General features: G+C 39.1%; 1 pseudogene; it reads right to left on the reverse strand.

Moving 5' to 3' along the window:
- Nucleotides 1-19,009: 19,009 nt before the first annotated feature.
- Nucleotides 19,010-20,304, reverse strand: LOC125148648 (protein kish-A-like; annotated as a pseudogene).
- Between the last annotated feature and the right edge of the window lie 653 nt (nt 20,305-20,957).

Raw genomic sequence — 20,957 nt, forward strand, 5'->3', positions numbered from 1 at the left:
CAGAGAGAGAGGGAGACACAGAATCGGAAACAGGCTCCAGGCTCTGAGCCATCAGCCCAGAGCCTGACGCGGGGCTCGAACTCACGGACCGCGAGATGGTGACCTGGCTGAAGTCTGACGCTTAACCGACTGCGCCACCGAGGCGCCCCCTTGCTTTACATTTTCAGTACTGCTTTAAAAACGTGGTACTTGTTCCTGGGGGAAAGTCAGAGTGAGATAGAGTGTTGGTAGGGATGACAATAACTAACTTTTAAAATTCTTGTTATGTTTCAGACATTGGGCTAATTGCTTTAAATATACTATCTTATTTGTTACAATTCTAGAGGTATTATTTCTCCATTTTCCAGAAAAACCTGGAGAGATTGATATTTATCGTGGGTTATATAGCTTGTGAGTGGTCAAGACAGATTTGAAATTAGAGTGGATAAATCTAAAGCCTGTGTATTTAATCATCTTCCTAAATGACCTGTCTTTTTACTGTCTTTCTGTACCACAAACCTCTTTCCATACATGGAATTCATGCATTCTTGAAATACATGGGTAGAGTTAGTTTTTTTGGATTGAATCATATTTTATTACTGATTATAATTTAAAATTAGGGATGTGTCCCTAAGGCCTAAATACTGGTCAAACTAAAGCATAAAACTGCATGTATACACATCCATGTATGTGTATGTATGTATAATAGTGTAGTATATTTATGTATACACACCTATATATGTGTATGTATATGTAATAATGGAGTGTGTATATATGCATATATATGTATGTGCATGTATGTGTATGTATATATAATAGTGTAGTATATATGTATACACACATGTATATGTATGTATATATAATAGTGTAGTGTGTATATATGTATATATACACACATATGTATGTGTATGTATACATAATAGTGCAGTATATTTACATATACACACATATGTATGTGTATGTATATATAATAGTATAGTATATATGTATATACACCTATGTATGTGTATGTATATATAATAGTGTATCTTTATGCATATACACATATATATGTGTGTGTATATATAATACTGTAGTATATTTATATATATACACATATGTATGTGTGTATATATAATAGTGTAGAATTATATATATAACATAGGTATGTGTATGTATACATAATAGTGCAGTATATTTATGTATACATACATATGTATGTGTATATATATATAATATAGTTCACGTGCATCTGTGTTTGCAGAGAGTGGAGTAGTGGGAAAGGTATAGAGCAGCTTTGTATTTCATTCTGTAGCTAGACAGTAATTTTACCTTTTTCTTGCTTGGGTTCCAGATGGCAAAAAGGAATATGAGTTCTCTGCTACTCACCTTTGGGTTTTTGCACTGCTTTGAGGATTTTGAGATACTGTGATTCAGCTAAAGCCCCAAGAGAGGCTGGAAGTGCTGGGGGGCAGCTAGGAGCCTCTGCTAGTGGCCAGAGGGACCTGAACGATCCACGGGCAAGAGTAGTTTGAGGTAATTAAATGAAAATAATTAAATAATGTTTTTGTCTTGGATATTAGTTCAACATAAGGTTTTACTTCATAAACGACATCTCTGCTTTCAGGAAAACCCATTGTAAGTAGAATTGGAAATGTATTAAAACAATAGAATGGGATTATCTGTGTTGCGGAGTGGAATTTCTGTCTCAGATTTACAAGCACCAACAACTTCATAAACAGAGGATTCATGACATAATTGCTACATCTCTCTTTTACTTTCGCTGGTAAAAATATACGGGAATTATTAGGCATATATTAAAATATTTGTGTGTTATGATTTCTTAACCTAATGTTTTTTTTCAATATATTAAGGGCCACTTATTCAAAATTAAAAATAATAAAATTCACCAATGACTTCTTATGCTCCAAATGTTTATAAAATGCCGACTTCTCCCTAGATGAAACATAAATATCCTCCTTCTCCATACTCCCAAGACAAAGGTAAATTTTCTTTCTCAGAAAGAGAACACTGGAGAAACAGCCTGACCCACAGAGTATCTGCATAGTAGGGCAGGGCATTTCATTTGTTACTGTTATTTTAATCTTCATTTAAAGAGATCTCTGGTATTTAAAATTTTTTTAAAGTTTATTTATTTATTTTGACAGAGAGAGAGAGAACACAAGCAAGCGAGGGACAGAGAGAAGGTGAGACAGAATCCCAAGCAGGCTCCGTGCCATCAGAGCACAGCCAGATGCGAGGCGCGAACTCACAATCGGTGAGAGCAAGAATCAGAGGGTTAACTGACTGCGATACCAAGCGCCTACCCCCTCCCCCACAAAGACCTCTTTGGTTTTAAGAGATACAGGTAAAGCCTGGGAAGCAGGAATTCTTTCTATAGATCTTTGGAGATATGTTAATGAATCTTCCCTTAATTGCCTGGGGGGAGGGGGGGAACTAATTTCTTTTTCTGTAGTACACACAGAGATAGGAAAAAATTTCATTTCCCATACCAGCTCTAACAAATGGGTGGTTGTTTCCTGAGTTGAGAAGAAATTGGGGTCCAACTTCAGTTTTGAGATTAGTCAAAGTGTTCTGGGACCAGTATTTTATACTGGACCTCTGAGTTTACCATATTTGCTAGATTGACCCTAAGCAAGCATTTCTCTGATTGCATAAAATGCAATTACATAAAGACGTTACGTTAAAAAGTGTTCAGAAAATATCTTCAAATATATCATTAAACTGGAAGGAAAGGGAAAGTCTTGGGCTTCAAAAAGGGGACTCGAACCTAAAGGGGAGCAGGGGGACGTGGGCATAGGTCTCAGGAGCTGGGCACTAGGGGTTTGAATACTTAGATGGTGACAAGATGTGGTCTTTTTTTTTTTTAACATTTATTTATTTTTGATAGAGAGGGACAGAGCACAAGTAGGGGAGGGGCAGAGAGAGAAGGAGACACAGAATCTGAAGCAGGCTTCAGGCTCCGAGCTGTCAGCACAGGACCCGACGCAGGGCTCGAACTCACAAACCGTGAGATCATGACCTGAACCGAAGTTGGACACTCAACCAACTGAGCCACTCAGGTGCCCCGACATGGTCTTGAGGGCTGAGGCTGTGGCCCTCAATCTGGGACACTCAAAGGGCCACTGGCTTTTGAAAGAAGGATTGTAAAAGCAATATTTTGGGGTCAGACTAAAAACTAGGGTTTTATAGAAGCAAAGATTTAATAGTCTCTCCAGAGGGACCTTTGCATAAGGAAGGGTACATGAAGCTCCAACTGAAAAACAGCTTTTGCTGGAGACAAGCTAAAAAAATTACAGACTCCATAAGGAACAAGGCCACCATGATGTCGAGTCCCAGGTATGACAAATGGGAATACTGGCACCCAAGGATGTGAGAAAGTAGAACAAGCCCAAAGAGACACAAAATAGAAATGTTTTAAATGAATAGAAATAAATTATGGAAATAGTGAGATAAGAAAATGACCCGGGGTGCCTGGGTGGCTCAGTTGGTTAAGCATCATGATCTCACGGCTCGTGAGTTCAAGTCCCACGTTGAGCTCTGTGCTGACAGCTCAGAGCCTGGAGTCTGCTTCAGATTCTGTGTCTCCCTCTGTCTCTGCTCCTCCCCCACTCATGCTCTGTCTCTCTCTATCTCTCAAAAATAAATAAACATTTTTAAAAATTTAAGAAAATGACCCTATAAGAAAAGAATAAGCAGATTTGAAAAAGAAAAAAAAGAGATTATAAAAATGAAAAATATTGAAGTTTGGAATTCAGTAGATGGGTCAAAGAAGAAATTCACTGCATTCGAAAGGAGAATCATTCAACCAGAAGGTAGAAGGAACACCCAGAATATATTAGAGAGAGATAAGGAAATGGAAATTTGAAGAGAGATTCAGTGATATGGATAACAGACTAAAAACACCTATTATAGATTTAATTATAAGTTCTGGAATGAAAGTCAGAAAACCAAAGAGATGTAATATTTGAAGACAGAGAAGCTGATTATTTTCTTGAAATGGAGAAAAATATGAGCACAGAGTCTCCCTTCAGCAATTTCCTCCTGTCTACTACATTATTACCATCAGCAAGCACACACATTGAAATAACATGTCATAGTAAAATAAAACAAATTTCCCATGTCCCCCACCCTCCTCCAGATGCAACTCCAGCTCCCTGTTCTTCTCACAACAACACTCATTTGAAGAGTTGCCTGTATTCATCATCTACACCCTCTCTCCTAGTCTTTCTTGGAGCCCCTCTAATCCGGATGTCATCCCCATTCCTCCACAGAGAGGTCACCCATGATCTCCACGTTGTTAACTCCAATGGTGCATTCTCAGTCCTCATTATGTGCAGTCAGAAGGGTTTGACAGAACTGACTGCTCCCTCATCATTGAAACGCTCTCTTCGCTTGGCTCCCAGGGCACCACTCTCTCTTGGTTCTCCTCATACTGCTCTGGCTCTTCCTCCCCAGTATCCTCTACGGCCTCCTTTCCATGTCTCGACCTTAAATGACCAAGTCATTGAAGCCTTAAATAGTCTCCTTCTCTATTCTCTGAGGCAATCTCATCACCATCATGTTGCTCTAAGTAGAAAGTGCTGGCAACTCCCAACTTTACCTTTCCAGTTTGTATCTCTTCTCTGAACTTCAGATTTCTATATCCAACTTCCTATACTATATTTCCACTTGGAGGTCTGATAGACATCTCAAACTTAGTATATACAAAAGGAAACTCCTGATTTCCCCTACCCCTCCCTGCCAACTGCTCCTCTTGAAAATTTCCCATCTTAGAAAGTGACCATTCTGTTCTTTGAATTACTTGGTTCACGAAATTTGGTGTGATCCTTGTATCTTCTCTTTATCTCATGCCCCACATCCAATTCAACAAATACCATCTGTTCTACCCTCAAAATATATCCAGAATTCGACCAGTTCTCAACATCTCCACCATTACCGCAGTGGTTCAAATCTCCATCACCTTTCCTGTGCACCACTTCCGTGGTCTGCTAATTGGTCATCTTGCTTCCTTACATAAAAAAAAAAAAAAAAAAAAAAAAAAAAAATGTCTGTTATAGGGCCACTTGGGTGGCTCGGTTGGTTAAGCGTCCAACTTCGGCGTGGGTCGTGATCTCATGGTTCGTAGGCTCAAGCCCCGCGTCGGGGTCTGTGCTGACAGCTCAGAGCCTGGAGCCTGTTTCACATTTTGTGTCTCCTTCCCTCTCTCTGCCCCTCCCCCTCTCGCGCTCTGTCTCTCTCTGTCTCAAAAATAAACATTAAAAAAAACCTGTTCTTTGCATAGCAGAGTGAGCCTTTTAGATTACATCCCACTCCAATTGTGTAAGACTCTAATGGTTTTCCAGAGTCTTTCCAAAGACCTTAGAATGGGCTGTAGTGTCCAAGGGCATTACCCACTCCTCCACTTGTCTGATCTGATCCACTACCATTCTCTCACTTCTCATGTTAGCCACATTGGCTTCTGTGCTGTTTTTTGACCACACTAGGCGTGTTCTGACCTCAGGGCTCCTGCATATGCTAGACCCTCCATCATAATGCTCTTTTCCTCAGCTATTTACATAATTGGTGTCCTCGTTTTTTTCAGTATCTCCTCATATGTCCCCTTATCAAAAAGGACTTCCTGATTACCGTATTTAGTGCTCTCCCAGAACTCACTATCCTTCATACCTTAATTTATTTTTCTCCATAGCACTTACCACTATCATATGTAGTTTACTTGTGGGATTATGGTCTAATTCTCATTTCATCCCACCAGAATGTAAGCTGCTTGAACATGGAGACTTTGTCTGATTTGCTCTTTGTTGATCCTTCATGCCTGGATCTGGCATGTAGTAGGTGTCCAGTAAATACATACTGAGTGAATGAATAAATCCTGAGCAGAAAATATAAATACAGATCCACACCAGACACATCATAATGAAAACTGAGGTAACCAACACAGACATTTAAAAAATCCAGAGGACAAAGACGGATTACCTACAAAGGAATGATAATCAGTTGAGAACACAATTCTCAAAAATAATACCAAAAGATGGCAGAATATGGAAGACAAAACAGTCAACTTAGAATAAGTACCCAGCTAAGTTATTCAGAAAAAGAGGTAGAATGAAGACATTGAATTTAGAGTCCCTTAAAGAGCTACTTAAAAATATACATGCGCTGCCCACTTACTTCCAATGATTCCTTCCTGAAAATCAGACATTCTAAATGAAAATACTCTCAAGCCTATCTCTCATTATATCAATGGGAAACATCTAATTTTTTATATGCCGACCTGAAACCACCGCTTTCCTGAAATAAAACCAAACCACAGGAAAACATTAACATGTAACAACCATCAAATCCCTAAATAAATAAATGCTTACAGCATTATTTCATGATTAGAAAATAGTGGAGATGGCTATTAACAGTCTTGAGTAACACTGTGACGCTTTTCTTTAGAACCAACAACATACAGGGGACACTTCGTTGATTCTCGGAGGGCTTTTCAGCGTCTTCACATGATTCTAACAATTGTATTTGGAATAACACTTTAGACTCTTTTTTTTTTTTTAATTTTTTTTTCAACGTTTTTATTTATTTTTGGGACAGAGAGAGACAGAGCATGAACGGGGGAGGGGCAGAGAGAGAGGGAGACACAGAATCGGAAACAGGCTCCAGGCTCTGAGCCATCAGCCCAGAGCCTGACGCGGGGCTCGAACTCACGGACCGCGAGATCGTGACCTGGCTGAAGTTGGACGCTTAACCGACTGTGCCACCCAGGCGCCCCTAGACTCTTTTTTAACAGTGCTTTGTTGAAAGTGATGATGGAATTTTGAGATGAACATAAATTTTTTTTCTATAAAAGCCCAAGCCAAAAAAAATATTGTATTCATAAATAAATAAGGCTTATAAATTTGGGAATTAAAAACAGGAAAATGTTCATCTAAAAATCACTTTTCAGAGTATTCCCGTGTTTCAGTAAGAAAGAAATTGAAACCAGTGGAAACAAAGAATTTGGTAAACATATAAGTAAAATTAATAAGCATTGATGTAAAAACAAACAACCCCCCAAAATCAGTAACGATAATACTGACTAATTAGAAAGAGTTAAAATAAAGTGGAATTAAAACCACTGCATAATAATGTGGCTGGCAGGAAGGGTGAGTGTCCCTTGTTTTGTTGGGGATGAGGATAGAGTAGAGCCAATGGTGACTTTTGGCTTTATCATGTGCCCGTGTTAAAAAATTTCCAATGGTAACTTTCCAAAAGAATAGAAATACGGTTTATAAACTCAAGTCAGTAGAAGGATACAAAAGAGGATAAAGCAAGTTTGATCCCCTATAAGATATGAATGTGGAGAAACAGATACAAGAAGTATGGTATTAGAAAACACAGGAAAAGATGGTAGAAATAAGTCAAAACATCAGTAAACAAATTCTTCAGTTAAAAGACAGAAAATCTCAGATTATTTTGGAGACAACGTCCAACCATATTCAGCTTATAAGAGACATGCCTTCAACGTAATGACACAGAAAGATACAAAAAGATGGGAAGGAATCTCGTAAACTACAAAGTTATTTCTAAATGAGAAAGATTGTTAGTTATTACGGTCACATCAGTCACCAGGTTATTCTGTCATGATCTTTGATATTCTCTCCTACTGGAGTGTGAAGTTTTTGAGAGCAGGAATCAAGTATTTTCAACATCCTGTCCTAGTATCTGACACATAGTAGGCTCTGAATAAATATTTGTTAAATGAACATATGAATAAATGAATGAGTGAATGAATGAATGAATGAATGAATCAATGAACAAAATAATAAGTCACCCTTTGACATTGACTATTTTGCCAGCGGTGGTGGGGTAGGAGGTGTCCTTCTCTTGAAGTTGGTAAAGAGTTCCATGGATGTTATTTAGATGTTGTCAATTTTACTTTATTTTTGCATTGCAGTTATTATGAATATCTTGGTTGTTTTGTAATATATTAGGTCTTTATTTCCCATTTGCTTGTCCTCCTCATTTGGCTCAATGTCACTGATTCTCTTCTTGAAAATGAAATGATGCCAAATACATCAGATTTTGTAAAGCCTGCTTTGTCAGTGTATATCGTATCTTCTTTCAGTTTTTTCTTGTTTGTGTTGCCCAAGGTTGTGGTTATGATTATTTCTGAAAACAAAAATGTCTCAAGGCAGACACACCCTCGTTTGTAAATAATGGTTGTGTCACTTAAAGAGTATGTACAACTCGGTAACCATTGGAATTAAAACAGCTCCTATCAGCGCTCTCTGTAAGGCCATGTCGGAGCAGGGAGGGGTTTGGCTGAGCTCTGTCACGTCCATGCTTGAGCCCCTGGGAGGCTGCCCTATGCCAGCTTTAGGCAGGCGTGTGTAGAATGTAGTGACACTTCTTGTTCCATCCTCTGGGAAACTAGAGACAGGAAACACTCCAGATATGCTATTAATAAAGGACACGACCACTTGATGGTAATTAATACTATCCTCATGACTAAATATAGGTGTTAGCCAAGTTGTTTGGGCATGTTTGCTTCTTCTGGAGAAAATGTTATCTAGATTTGGCTTTTATCATTTTGCTATATTAAATCCAGCTTTACATTTTTGTCTGTGAAATGCTCTAAGAACATTGCCTCATACCCTCAGCTTAATTCCAAATGATCAACGTCGAAGTCGAGACTACGGGACACCGAACATCTGGATATTCGCAAACATTGTTTTTTTTGACTGAAGTTTTCCTCTCTTGGTGTTGACCTGCCAGTCTTCCTTGACGCTCTTGATTAACAACCATCGACAAAAAACTCCCTGAGTAATCCGTATCGGTGTGATTCAAACTCAAGAGTCTCTTTACCAAGAATGAATTATTTGTACAGAAAAAAAGTGACCGAACATGCTCCATTTTCATGTTCTACATTGAAATCCTCATTCTGTTTATTTGTGGACTCTGGGTGTGGATCTGGAGGCACACAGCTGAAATGGGCCCCAGCGCCTGGGCTGCAGACCCTTTCCCCACACAGGCACCACACCCGGGCTCATGACTGGCTCGGGAAAGGCCTGTGCTGGCAACAGCCAAAGGCTCTCACTGGCAGCATGAACGCAAATGGCGACCCCGAGTTCAGCTGAGTTAGACCCTCACCAACAGAGAAAGGGGAGCTGCTAGATGACCAACGGTCCCAGTGTATCTGGGGCCAGGAGGCTTCTCCAGACGCAGAACTTCCAGTGCTATAACTAGAACCATACTGGGCAGGCTGGTCTGGTTGGTCACCCTAGTGGGCTGGTGGGCTTTTTGGGATAGCAGCAAACACCACATGGAGCCAGTTTGTGGTAACCCAAAGAAAGCGCCTTTCCTGCACCACCTCTCCTGTGCTGGGTTTGTTGAATTCCCTTTATAGAAGATGCATATTACTTCTCTGGTTTTTGAAGTCCTACTGGTTCTTCCAGGTCTGGCTAAAACATCACCTCCTTTGTGAAACCTCCGTCAATTCAATCCTCCAATTCAAATAGACTAGTTCTGTACTGCTGGAACAGGCCCATGGTTCCTGCTGTACTTATGAAATTCAAAAAGCTCCGACAATGAAAAGCTCTTATGTAAGTTTCTTGGCTGTAGAATCTTACCTTACTGACCTGGGGTTTTGATAGCCTTTATTTGTCTCACTGATATGAATATTCATACATTTTTGCTGCATAAATATATTAATGTGTTTGATAACAAAGGGACACTCCAGGCTCTGATGTGGGTGTTAGCTAATATATGATACATACAGTACATTATCACTCCAGAATCTGAAAAAGCCCTTCGTTCATGTGGTCCCAACGTTTCAGATAAAGGACAGTGGACCTGTACCTTTACAAGGGCACTGTTTCACTTGGCCTGTTTATAATTAATTATTGCATATCTCTGCGCCTCAACTTCCTCATCTATAAAATGAGACAATAACATCTGTTCTGACATATAAAATGAAAAGTGTTGCAAACAAGTAAAAGGCATTATTACTGTTACTTCTCTCGTCACCCTTTTCCTAACGTGCTTTCTATTCTATTTATTTTTGAGTCTTTGCCAAGAACCATCTTTTTCATAGCTGGTGCTCAATAAACATTGTGAGACTTGGGTGTAGACACGTGCGCAAAATGGCAAGTCAGGAGTGATTTTCTCAGTGTCATGTCTGGTAAGTCAAATTTCACATCAAACTGATCTACAACTTGGAGTAGGGGTGGGTTGGGAAAAAAATTGATCTACACTGAATTTCTAGAAAGTAGCCAGAATGTAGTCATTAAAATGTTGCCTCTGCCCTGTTGACTACACGCAGAACCTAGGTCATAATATATGGAAGCAGCTTCTCACGGGGGCATTCTTAAACTTGAGTAAAGGAGAATTTAATAGCCCCTTTAGAACACAGCGCAGTAATGTATAACATATCTGAGGCCAGTGACACCACAGAAGGTGAGCCTGTTTGGCATTCAGCGTTTAGAAATGAGATGACTCATTCAGAGCAAAGCAGCGTTCTCTGTAATTCAAATGCAATCTACTGCAGTCTAAATCATGGGACACTTTCTGACTGGTTCAACACAAACGCCAAGATGAAAGAAACTTGGAACAAAATCTCTGTTTTCCAATATTGAGATACCTGATATCAGGAAGGCATCGTTCTTACTCCTGAGCAATCTAAAAAAATAATTGTCACCCTTTTAAAGCCTGGTTTTTCATATATGATCAGCAAACACCAGTAGTGTCTTTTTTCAACTATAAAGGCGTAGTATAGTAATTAGAGCTCAAACGGGCCATGGAAGCTCCTAACTCATGCAGAAATTCCTTCCTTAGGGTCCTTCCCAAAGGGTCAGCCACCTTCTACTTGGCTTTGTTTGGGATGAAGGATCATTGACTCCAGGGGCAATCTTGTTTTCCAGCAATTCTAGTTGTTAGAAAATGAGTTCTGACACTGATCCAAAATCTTCCTTGTAATTTCCACTCTGTAGTTTCAGTTTTGCCTTCTAGAATGTCTGAAGACCAAATGTGTTTTTCCTCTCATAATGACAGGATCAGCTTGGAGTGTTTAGCTACAGTGAACAGAATACCTAACTCCCGTGGTTAAACAAATACAAGCTTGTCTTCCTCACAAAGCAAAATGTCTGGAGATTGACAGTCCAGCTGGTAGAGCTTTTAAGGATACAGGTGCTGTCCATCTTCTTAGCCCTTCGTAGTGCGTTTTCTACTATATCCTCCGGTGGGAAGAAAGAAAGAACTAGGCAGTGACAGGCATGCCAGTTGACTCTTTTCTTCTCAAAAGGTAAGCAGAAACTTTCCTGAAAGCCTGATTCATTGGACTTCTCCTTAGCCAGAATGGGTTCACGGTCACCCCTAGGCTGGCTGTGGGAGATGATATTACCATGGCTGGTTTAGACCCACCGTGTTTCTACTTCCAGGAGCTGGGTGGCGCCTCTTCTCTGTGAGATCAAGACGGTAACCTAAACAGATCTGTTTGGTTAGTGGGGTAGGAGGTAGGGTGGAGAGAATGGATGGTGCAAGGGCCGTGAGAACAGAACCTGCCAGAATCACACTTCAAATATTCAAAGATTGCTTTTACATCTCCCTGTAGTTTTCTCTCTTTGAGGTTAAAACGCATTGGTCCCCCCCTACCCCAGCAACTCCTCCATTTTCCTACCTATTTTTGTTGGCCTCCTGTGTATGGCGCTAGTGTGGCCTGGAGCTCAGCCCAGTCTTCCTGATGTGCCTGGCACCAGTGCACAGTGCGGTAGGACTATCACTCGTGGTCCGACTCTGCACTTTCCATCCACATTGTTGGCTTTTGTGGCAGTCATTTTGTGGGCTGGCTCTTACAGTTTGCTGTCAATTCTTCAGTTTCATAGGAACTGCCAGCAAGTCAGATCATATCCAGTATCCGTGTAATTGATTAAAAAAAAATACCTAAATGAGGCATACAAAGTGCTGATTTGGGGAACCAATGTATTAAAATACAGCAAGGATTTATTTTGGTTAACCTTAAACAGCTGTTCACTAATAAAATATGTTCAGAAGACTAAGACATGAATTTTATAGAGCTTTTTAAAATTTTCTAAAAAATCCATAGGTAGCATTGATATATTTATTACTGCATATGGATTTAAAAGAAAAGCTGTCACCTCTTTAGGTTTCTTTTTGCTTTCCCTAAAACACTTTCTTCTGGGACATTATTGTGTGCAACGACCAGGCCACACCAAATCAATTTGATTTATGCTGTAACAGACTGGAAAATAGAAAGTAAGGCACAATGACTTTAGTATGTTCAATAATAAGTATGTAATAGAGAACTAATACTTTTGGAAATATTTTATTTCATGAAATTTTAGGAAATATGGAATTCTCATTCTAGGTGCTTTTTGGTCTAAAGCATTTTTATCCAATATAGGATTAGTATGTCTTGAAAAGCAGGAGTGTTAACAGTTATACTGTAACCATCGTATTTGGTTTTGTGATACTCAGCATGTATCCAGCCATCTCTAGGTTTGTCATAAAATAGTGATTATCAATGTCAATGATTTCAATTCACTTTAATTATATATAGATGAATAGATACAGATAAATCTACTAAATAGATGACATGTAGAATTTGTGTGTAGATTGGGGATGTTATGAAAGTCTTTATCCAGAATAGAGTACCAAACATCCAAACCATTATAAATCACAGTTACATATTGTAATGTGGCTTTATAACTATTGCAATTACTCACTACCATAATAAGTGTGGGTCTTAAGGCCTGTCAAGAATCTGTTCTGAACACTAGAATTTCATCACAATCTGTAAGAGATTATTCTTACTGAATCTATAAGAGGCCACAGAGACAGTGACAAGAATATTTATTTCACAAAGCTTATGCAAGCTTTCTAAGCAACCTGGAAAGAACAAAGTTGGCTTCCAAACCCACATACAAAATTGAAAGAATCATGTGTTTGCAGACTTTTAAAAGTACACTGTTGTTGGAGTAATATGAACATGATGGTATTCTGTGAGTTATGCCAATGTGTTGAAATGAATATATAAAATAACATGCTAAAAAATGCAGAATTCAACACAATGTGTACATACTACTTACAATCGTGTAAAATAGATGTATAACATTAAAAAAGTTAGGGAACGTATAGAGATATAATTAACAGCTTAATGTTTAATAGGTTCTTTCTATATTTTTCAAAACTAAGTTACTCTCTCACTCTGGCTATGGCTGAGTGAGGAGAGTGGCAAATTTTGTCCGTGGCAAATTTTGTCCCTGAAAAACAATTATGAACATGGACAAAGTGAGAAAACAAACAAACAAGAACCTATGCAGCACGCTAGAAACCAATTAATGGTTATAATAATCTGAGAAGCATTTATTCTTGAAACACTGCTACACGTTGGTTAAGGAATGTGGTAATCTGTGGCTGTCTGGCCTACAGAGGCTCCCGTTTCTCTCTCACTGCAGTACCCACAAATCCAGTCCACACAGGGGTTCTGCCAAGGCCAGGTTTTGCCAGGTGAGTACTGGCAGCTTCTCTACCACAGTCAAAAGGGGCTCACTTGATTTGGTGGTGTTGATCTAGAGATTTGGTGGTGTTAGATCTGAGATCTAACGACCTCAGAGGCAGGTGAATGATCCTGCCAATGGCTTCGGTCTGAGCTAGCAGTAGTGGCTGGGACAAACATATTCCTGCCCTAGGCTGCCTAAATATGTGGCAAGACAGGAAAGAGCTCAAGTCAGCCAGAGTCCTGACCAACCCTGAGCCAATGCACATACACAGAGGAGACGCAAAAAGGCACAGTGGAAAGTAATAACTAGGAAGACTCAAAAATGACTTGATCTTTGAATTTTCTGCTCTACCCACATTCAGATCCATTGATGTAGGACAGAAGGCTTACTGGCTTGAGGTGGTTGAGTATGATCTCTCTGTGGTCATTGGATGACCATTATGCTGTGCAAACATAGGAAGTCAGGCTTAAAAATAATAAAGAAAATCAATGATTTTCTAAGAAAATCTCTTTTCTTTGAAAAGAGAAAAATAAAAAAAGACAAAGACAAACTTTTAGTTAGACTGACCAGAAAAACAGAAAGAAGACACAAATTTCCAAAATCACGAATGAAAGAGGGGACATCGCTACTAACCCTATAGAAATTTTAAAAATTATAAGAAAATATTATGAACAAGTTTATGGCAACAAATTAAAAATCTTAGATGAGTGAGCTTTGGAAGTTTGTGTCTTTCAAGGAATTGGTTCCCTTAACCAAACATTTAAGGAAGAAACAATACCATTTATATGCACTGTCTTCCAGAAAATACAAGAGAAGGATCATGTTATAAGACCAGCATTACCCTGATATCAAAACTAGACAAAATAAAGAAGCAACTCACACAAAATTTTTGTGTATCGGGTAGGCTCTACTAAAGATTTTCAGCATATCGGGAGGGGGGAAGAGTTTACATTGTAGCAACACAAATAAAACAGAATATTAGATAGTCCTCTAATACACTGGTTCTCAATTAAAAAGTGAGTTTTCCCCCTAGGGAATATTTGACAATGAGTAGAGATCTTTTTGGTTGTCCCCACATTTTTGGTTGTCACAAGCACTTCTAACAACTAAGTGAGTAAAGACCAGGGATGTTGATAAACATAATGTTCAGGATGGCCCTCCCCCTCAGAGTGAAATATCCAGCCCCAGATTTCAATAGTGTCTTTGTTGAGAAATACTGCTTTAAGATATCTGAGAGTACTTGGACCATATTCAATGGTGCTTGACAATTTCCTTTGATTCCTTTTTACTGTTCCGTCTTCCTTGTTCTCTATTATCCCAAATTCGTATTTATTTCTAATGTATAACCCTTCAGCTATTCCCTTTTTTTCTCTTCCACAGTGGATTATGTTTTCAGGCTCATACCTCCATCTCAAGAGATTTAATAAGGTATCTTTCTAAGCAAATACAATATATTCTCTTAGAAGAATTTTATTGCCGTTGTTAAGATAACAATCATTTTCAACTTGTTGTACACCCACACCCACAGAGTTTTATACTTGGGATACTACAGTGGATGTGTTTTTGTCATACACTTTTTTCACTTAATAGAGTATCATGAATATTTTCCCATCGCTTACCTAAAAGGATGCTGTTTGCCAAATGTTCCTGGTTCTCCCTTCTTTAAGGATATAATAGGATCCCACCTCCTGGCACTTTGCAATGGATGGGGTGATGTGCCTAGCTTTGTTAAATGAGTTGAGAATGGAATTGACACAATTTCCAGGCCAGAGCATTAAATTTGCTTATTTGGTAACTTTCAGAGATCTTTATTTCCTTATGGTAAGTTGACTAGCAATGTTTGAGGTCACAGTTTTTCCATCAGCCTGGATATCTGAGGGATGATGATGAAAAGAGTCCTTCACTGATGTGAAGTACACGTGGCATGAGAAAGAAATAGACTTCTGTTATGCAAATTTTTTAATGTTTATTTATTTTTGAGACAGAGAGATAAAGCATGAGTAGGGGAGGGACAGAGAGAGAGGTAACACAGAATCCAAAGCAAGCTCCAGGCTCTGAGCTGTCAGCACGGAGCCCAACTCAGGGCTTGAATCCATGGACTGTGAGATCATGACCTGAGCCAAAGTTGGACACTTAACCGACTGAGCCACCCAGGTGCCCGGACTTCTGTTATTTTAAATCATTGGGACTTTTGTGATGTTTATTTCTGTAGTATGACCTAGCCTATCCTGATTGATACATCTGATACCCATTCATCATTCTGGTTAGAGGCTTACTTCTCACCATCAGATCTGTATCCAAGACCAAGAGGGTTCGTCTTCTTTGGTCTACCCGAATAATTGCCATCCTATTCTTCTTTCCAGTGGTTAGTTTAGGGGTAGGCTTATGACTTTCCAGTGGTTAGTTTAGGGGTAGGCATAATGGGAGGTCTGCTGGGGATTCCTAAGAGAAGTTTCCCTGATTCTAGATGTGGGACTATGAAGAGATAGTCCTTTGGGTTTCTGGACATTGCTGTATTTGGATGTGGTGTCTGGGACCTTGTAGCCATCTTTAAATAGTGAAGGAGAATCCCCTAAAGCAAATCTGACCCACTAAGGATGGCAGAGCAGAGTGATGGAAAGAACGTGGTTCTTGATAACATTATTGAGGTCAGGGATCAACCAACCTGAAACTTGTCCTACCTCTGGGCTTCCTGATAGGTGCAATAATAAAAGTACTTATTTTAAAGTCAGTTTCATCCAGTTTTATGTTACTTGAAGCTGAAAACATCGTAAGTGATATATCATGAAGTTGACTTCTGTAATGTTAATTTAATTGTCTGTAAAGCATGTCTAGACTGTAGTATATTTAATTAACTTCCTGTGACTTAACATTTAGGTAGTTTTACATTTTTCGCCACTATAATAAAAAGAGGGTCCCTTTCTGCAAATAGTGCCAAATAAAAGTTACCAGCATTTTTCTGCTTCCTAGGAGTGGGAGGCTTGCCTCCCTTTGAACCAGACCTTCATTCATTTACTCACTCACTTATATTTATGTTTATATTTACATTTACCACTGCTGGAGTCTTGAGATAGAACAGTAATTTAGAACTAACAAGATCCAGGTCCTCTTTGCAGTTCATAAGAGCTTGTGTTCTTTTGATTTGGTGAAACCAACCCATGGTGCTTTAGTGATGTCAATGTGAAACTAATTCCCACCCTTTGATTCTTGGAGAAAAGATGGCAGCCTAGACTGAGAGATGAAGTATTTTGATTAGAGATATAAAGTAAACATATATTTTAGCATAAAAAGTTTTGGCTCCAGACCTTGTAACTTCTTAAGGAAATCCACAGTTGCCCATGTAGGAATTTAAATTACCTATTCCTTCAAATTATTCCTTTGTTTTTAAAACCACTTAACTGAGGCAAAATTGACTTACAGACACACAACTTGATGTGTTTGGAGATAAGTATACATCTATGAAACCATCATTACAATCAGTGCCATAAACTAATGCACGACCTCTAAAAGTTTCTTCCCACCCCTAGAAAACAAAACACAATGAATTATCACCATACACCTGTTAGGATGGATTATGCATATATATGTATATATAAAAGGGTTTCCTCATACACGTAACAAGTATTGGCAAGGATATAGAGGAAAGGGAATCCTTTTACCCTGTTGGTGGGAATACAAAAGGGTGCAGCCACTATGGAAAACAATATGGAGGTTCTTCAAAAATTTAAAAAAAAAATTACTATTTGATCAAGCAATCCTACTTCTGGGTATATTTCCAAAGGAATTGAAATCTGGATCTTGAAGAGATATCTGCACTCTCGTGCTCATTGCAACATTATTTGTAATAGCCAAGACATGGAAACAACCTAAATGCCCATCAACAGATGAATGGATAAAGAAAATGTGAGACCAATATATATAATAGAAAATTATTCGGCCTTGCAGAAGAAGGAAATCCTGCCATTTGCAAGACACGGATGGACCTGGAGGACCTTATGTTAAATGAAAAATGTCAGAGGGAAAAAACCCAAATGTTGTGTACTCTCATTTATCTGTGGAATATACAATAGTCAAACTTGTGGAAGCAGAAACTAAAATGATGGCGGGGGAAGGGGAAAACAGGGACATACTGGTCAAAGGGTACAAAGTTTTGGTCATGCAGGATGAATAAGTTCTTTTTTATTTTTATTATTTTATTTTTTTATTCTCGCGTCAGACAACATACAATGTAGTCTTAGAGTAGAATCCAGTGATTCACACTTACGTACAACACCCAGTGCTCATCCCAACAACTGCCCTCCTTGATGCCCATCACCCACTTTCCCCACCCCCATCAACCCTCAGTTTGTTCTCTGTATTTAAGAGTCTCTTATGGTTTGCCTCCCTTTCTATTTGTATCTTATTTTTCCTTCCCCTCCCCTGTGATCATCTGTTAAGTTTCTCAAATTCCACATGTGAGTGAAATCATATGATACCTGTCTTTCTCTGACTGACTTATTTCACTTAGCATGATACGCTCCAGTTTCATCCACATTGCTCCAAATGGCAAGATTTCATTCTTTTTTTTTTTTTTTTTTTTTAATCACAGAGTAGTATTCCTTGTATATATGGACCACATCTTCTTAATCCATAGGATGAATAAGTTCTGGAGAACTACGACCGTTTGATGTAAGGCCTGTGATTAATAGTGCTGTATTGTACACCTAAAAATTTGATAACGGAGTAGATTTTATGTTAAGTACTCTTGCCACAGAAGGAAAAAAACAAAATAAAGCATAACAAAAAAAAAAGATAGGTTGTCATTTTTTTAAATATTGTATGTTCTTAATGCATATCATCTAGGAAAAGTTGAGGGCTAGACCAGTAGACACAGTACATGTGGCCTGAGTATATAGGTATAGAGGGAGAATACTATGAAAATAAGAATTGATTCCTCAAAAGATTGAGATTAAAAAAAAAAAAGCTGTCTCCACAAACTTTCCCCCCCTCATTCTATAAAGATTTATCATTTCCAAATACAGTGAAAGGAACTTCAGTAATTTACCCATTTTGTTTTCTATTATGTGCCTTAGAGATGCCTCACTAAAAACTGGGATCTGACACAACGGAATATCATTCGCAGCACTAAGGTTGATTGTTACAGACATATTAAACTCTTCGAGTATTAAATGGTTACATCCTATTTATTTATCTCATTCGATGTTCTGAGATAAAAGGGTTAACCATTGGGGTGCCCAGGTGGCTCAGTCGGTTAAGTGTCTGAATCCTGATTTTGGCTCAGGTCATGATCTCACCGTTTGTGAGTTGGAGCCCCGCAATGAGTTCTGAGCCGACAGCATGGAGCCTGCTTGGGATTCTCTCTTCCTCTCTCTCTCTCTCTGCCCTTCCCCTGCTCTCTCTCTCTCTCTCTCTCTCGGTGATAAATAAACTTAAAAAAAAAAAAGGGTTAACCATTAATTGCATTATTTTCTGCAGATAAGTCCTTTTTCTCACACTGAAATCTGACGGTAATTAAATTCTGATGTTTCTCCAAGCTACTGTATGAAGAGGAGGCTGAAGGCCAGAACTATATGGCACACTGCGGCATAAGGACCCTGTCTTCCCGTTCACCAATTCTGGCACATTTCTAAAAGGTACCCAACAATCCAGTTTTATTTCTGTCCAGGGGCCTGGGTGCCAAGGATCAGATATAAGCACAGGTTCATTTAAGCAGCAAGATTAGTCAACAGACTCTGAACATTGAAAATGGCAGACTAGCGAGGCCAGTGAAGCCCCAGCCCCACCCCTTCTGGGTCCAGGACCGAGCAGGCATCTCCACAAACTTAACGATGGATTAGTCTCAGCTGTGAGGTCACAGAAATTACAGAACACGTGGTACCTGGATATCCAGGAATGGTTCGCAGTTCTGCTTCCTGCTTGCTGTGCAACGTTGGACAAGACAATATACCACTCTGCATCCCAAGTGTAGAGATAAAAATGAAAGCATTTACTTCATTGGGTTATTTTGAAACAAACAAACAAACAAACAAACAAAAAACCCCACAAAAAACCATCATAATGTATGTGAACAAGCATTATTAACTGGCAGAGATATTGCTTTTAGTTATTGTTTGTTTTGGGGGGCCAGTTAAATGAAAAATACTTTGAAGGTTGAATTTGCAGACACTTGCTGCAAAAAATATGTTTCTAATTTTTATTATACAATAATACACAATGATCATTGGAAAATAAAAACGCCAAACATATGCATGCCCTCACCCTTCCAACGTCAGAGTGTCTGTCTGATGTCTCACTGACAGTGTCCTCCCCCCTGGCTTCCAGGCAAAGGAAAGCAGTGACACAGTGACACTGCACATCCCTTCTTGATGTGGAGCATAATCTGTCAGCATTGCCCTTCCGCCTTCTTTCCTTGCAATCCTTCTTAGGAAGCCCTTCGCTCAGGTTGTATCTGTATTTTATTCTAGAAGTCTGAGCATTTCTTTTACAAATATTTAAATTATTAGTCCATCTGGAATTAATCTGACATAGGGTGGGAGAGATGTGTCATATTTTTGCAAATGCTAAGCCATTTACAAAATAGATATTTTTGCAAATGGCACTCAGCACCATTTATTGAATGACCCAGCCTTTCGTCACTGATAGGAGTTGCAAACTTTTCCATACACTAAGTTACTAAATATATATGAGAAGGTTTCTGGATGAAACATTCCACTGAATTGTTCTTGGCCCCGTCACTACCACATATTTTAATTAACTTTATAGAAGCTTTCCTGTCTAATGAGTGAAGACTTCGACCTTGCTTTTCCAACATCCATTGGCTTTCCGGCATGCTTATTCTTTCGGAAGGTCTTTAGAATTTTTTTATTTTCACATTCTACACATCCAGGAAAATACAGGAAAATCTCCAAACTCTCAACAATATGATAATTAAGGTGACAGACAATATAACACCAGAAGCAGGATTAAGATTTCTGAATCACAAGGAAGATGGAGCTGTATTTAGAAAACCTCCCAGCCACTTGGAAGATCCCGTAGCTTTGCTGCTCTGAATATACACACCTCTATTACTGCAGTTAGTTTGCATTTTATTTTTTAAATGTTGGCTTCCCCATCGGAGTCTGAGCTCATTTAGGGCAGGGGCTATCTCTTAAATATCTTTTGTACCATTGCACAGTGATAGGGACATAGTAGATGCTCGAAAAACATTTAGTGAATTAATTCACAGTACACAAAATTTCCATTCGGCAGTTCCATGGCTGTATTTTCCCTCTGTCTTTGCTGGAGGGCAGGGTCCCGGAGTACCTGAGACTCGCCCCGCTGGAAGATGCTTTCCTCCCCAACCTGGCACACAGTAGGTACTCAGAAAATGTTGTCTTCTTCCATTTCCATAGCCTCTGTTTAGCTCTCCTCTCCCAGGGGCAGGGGAGGAAAAACAAGGCCTCATGTGTAGTCCACTAACATTTTCAAAAGAAAATCCGGATG

The sequence above is a fragment of the Prionailurus viverrinus genome, chromosome D3 (assembly GCF_022837055.1).
Source record: "Prionailurus viverrinus isolate Anna chromosome D3, UM_Priviv_1.0, whole genome shotgun sequence".
Lineage (NCBI taxonomy): Eukaryota > Metazoa > Chordata > Mammalia > Carnivora > Felidae > Prionailurus > Prionailurus viverrinus.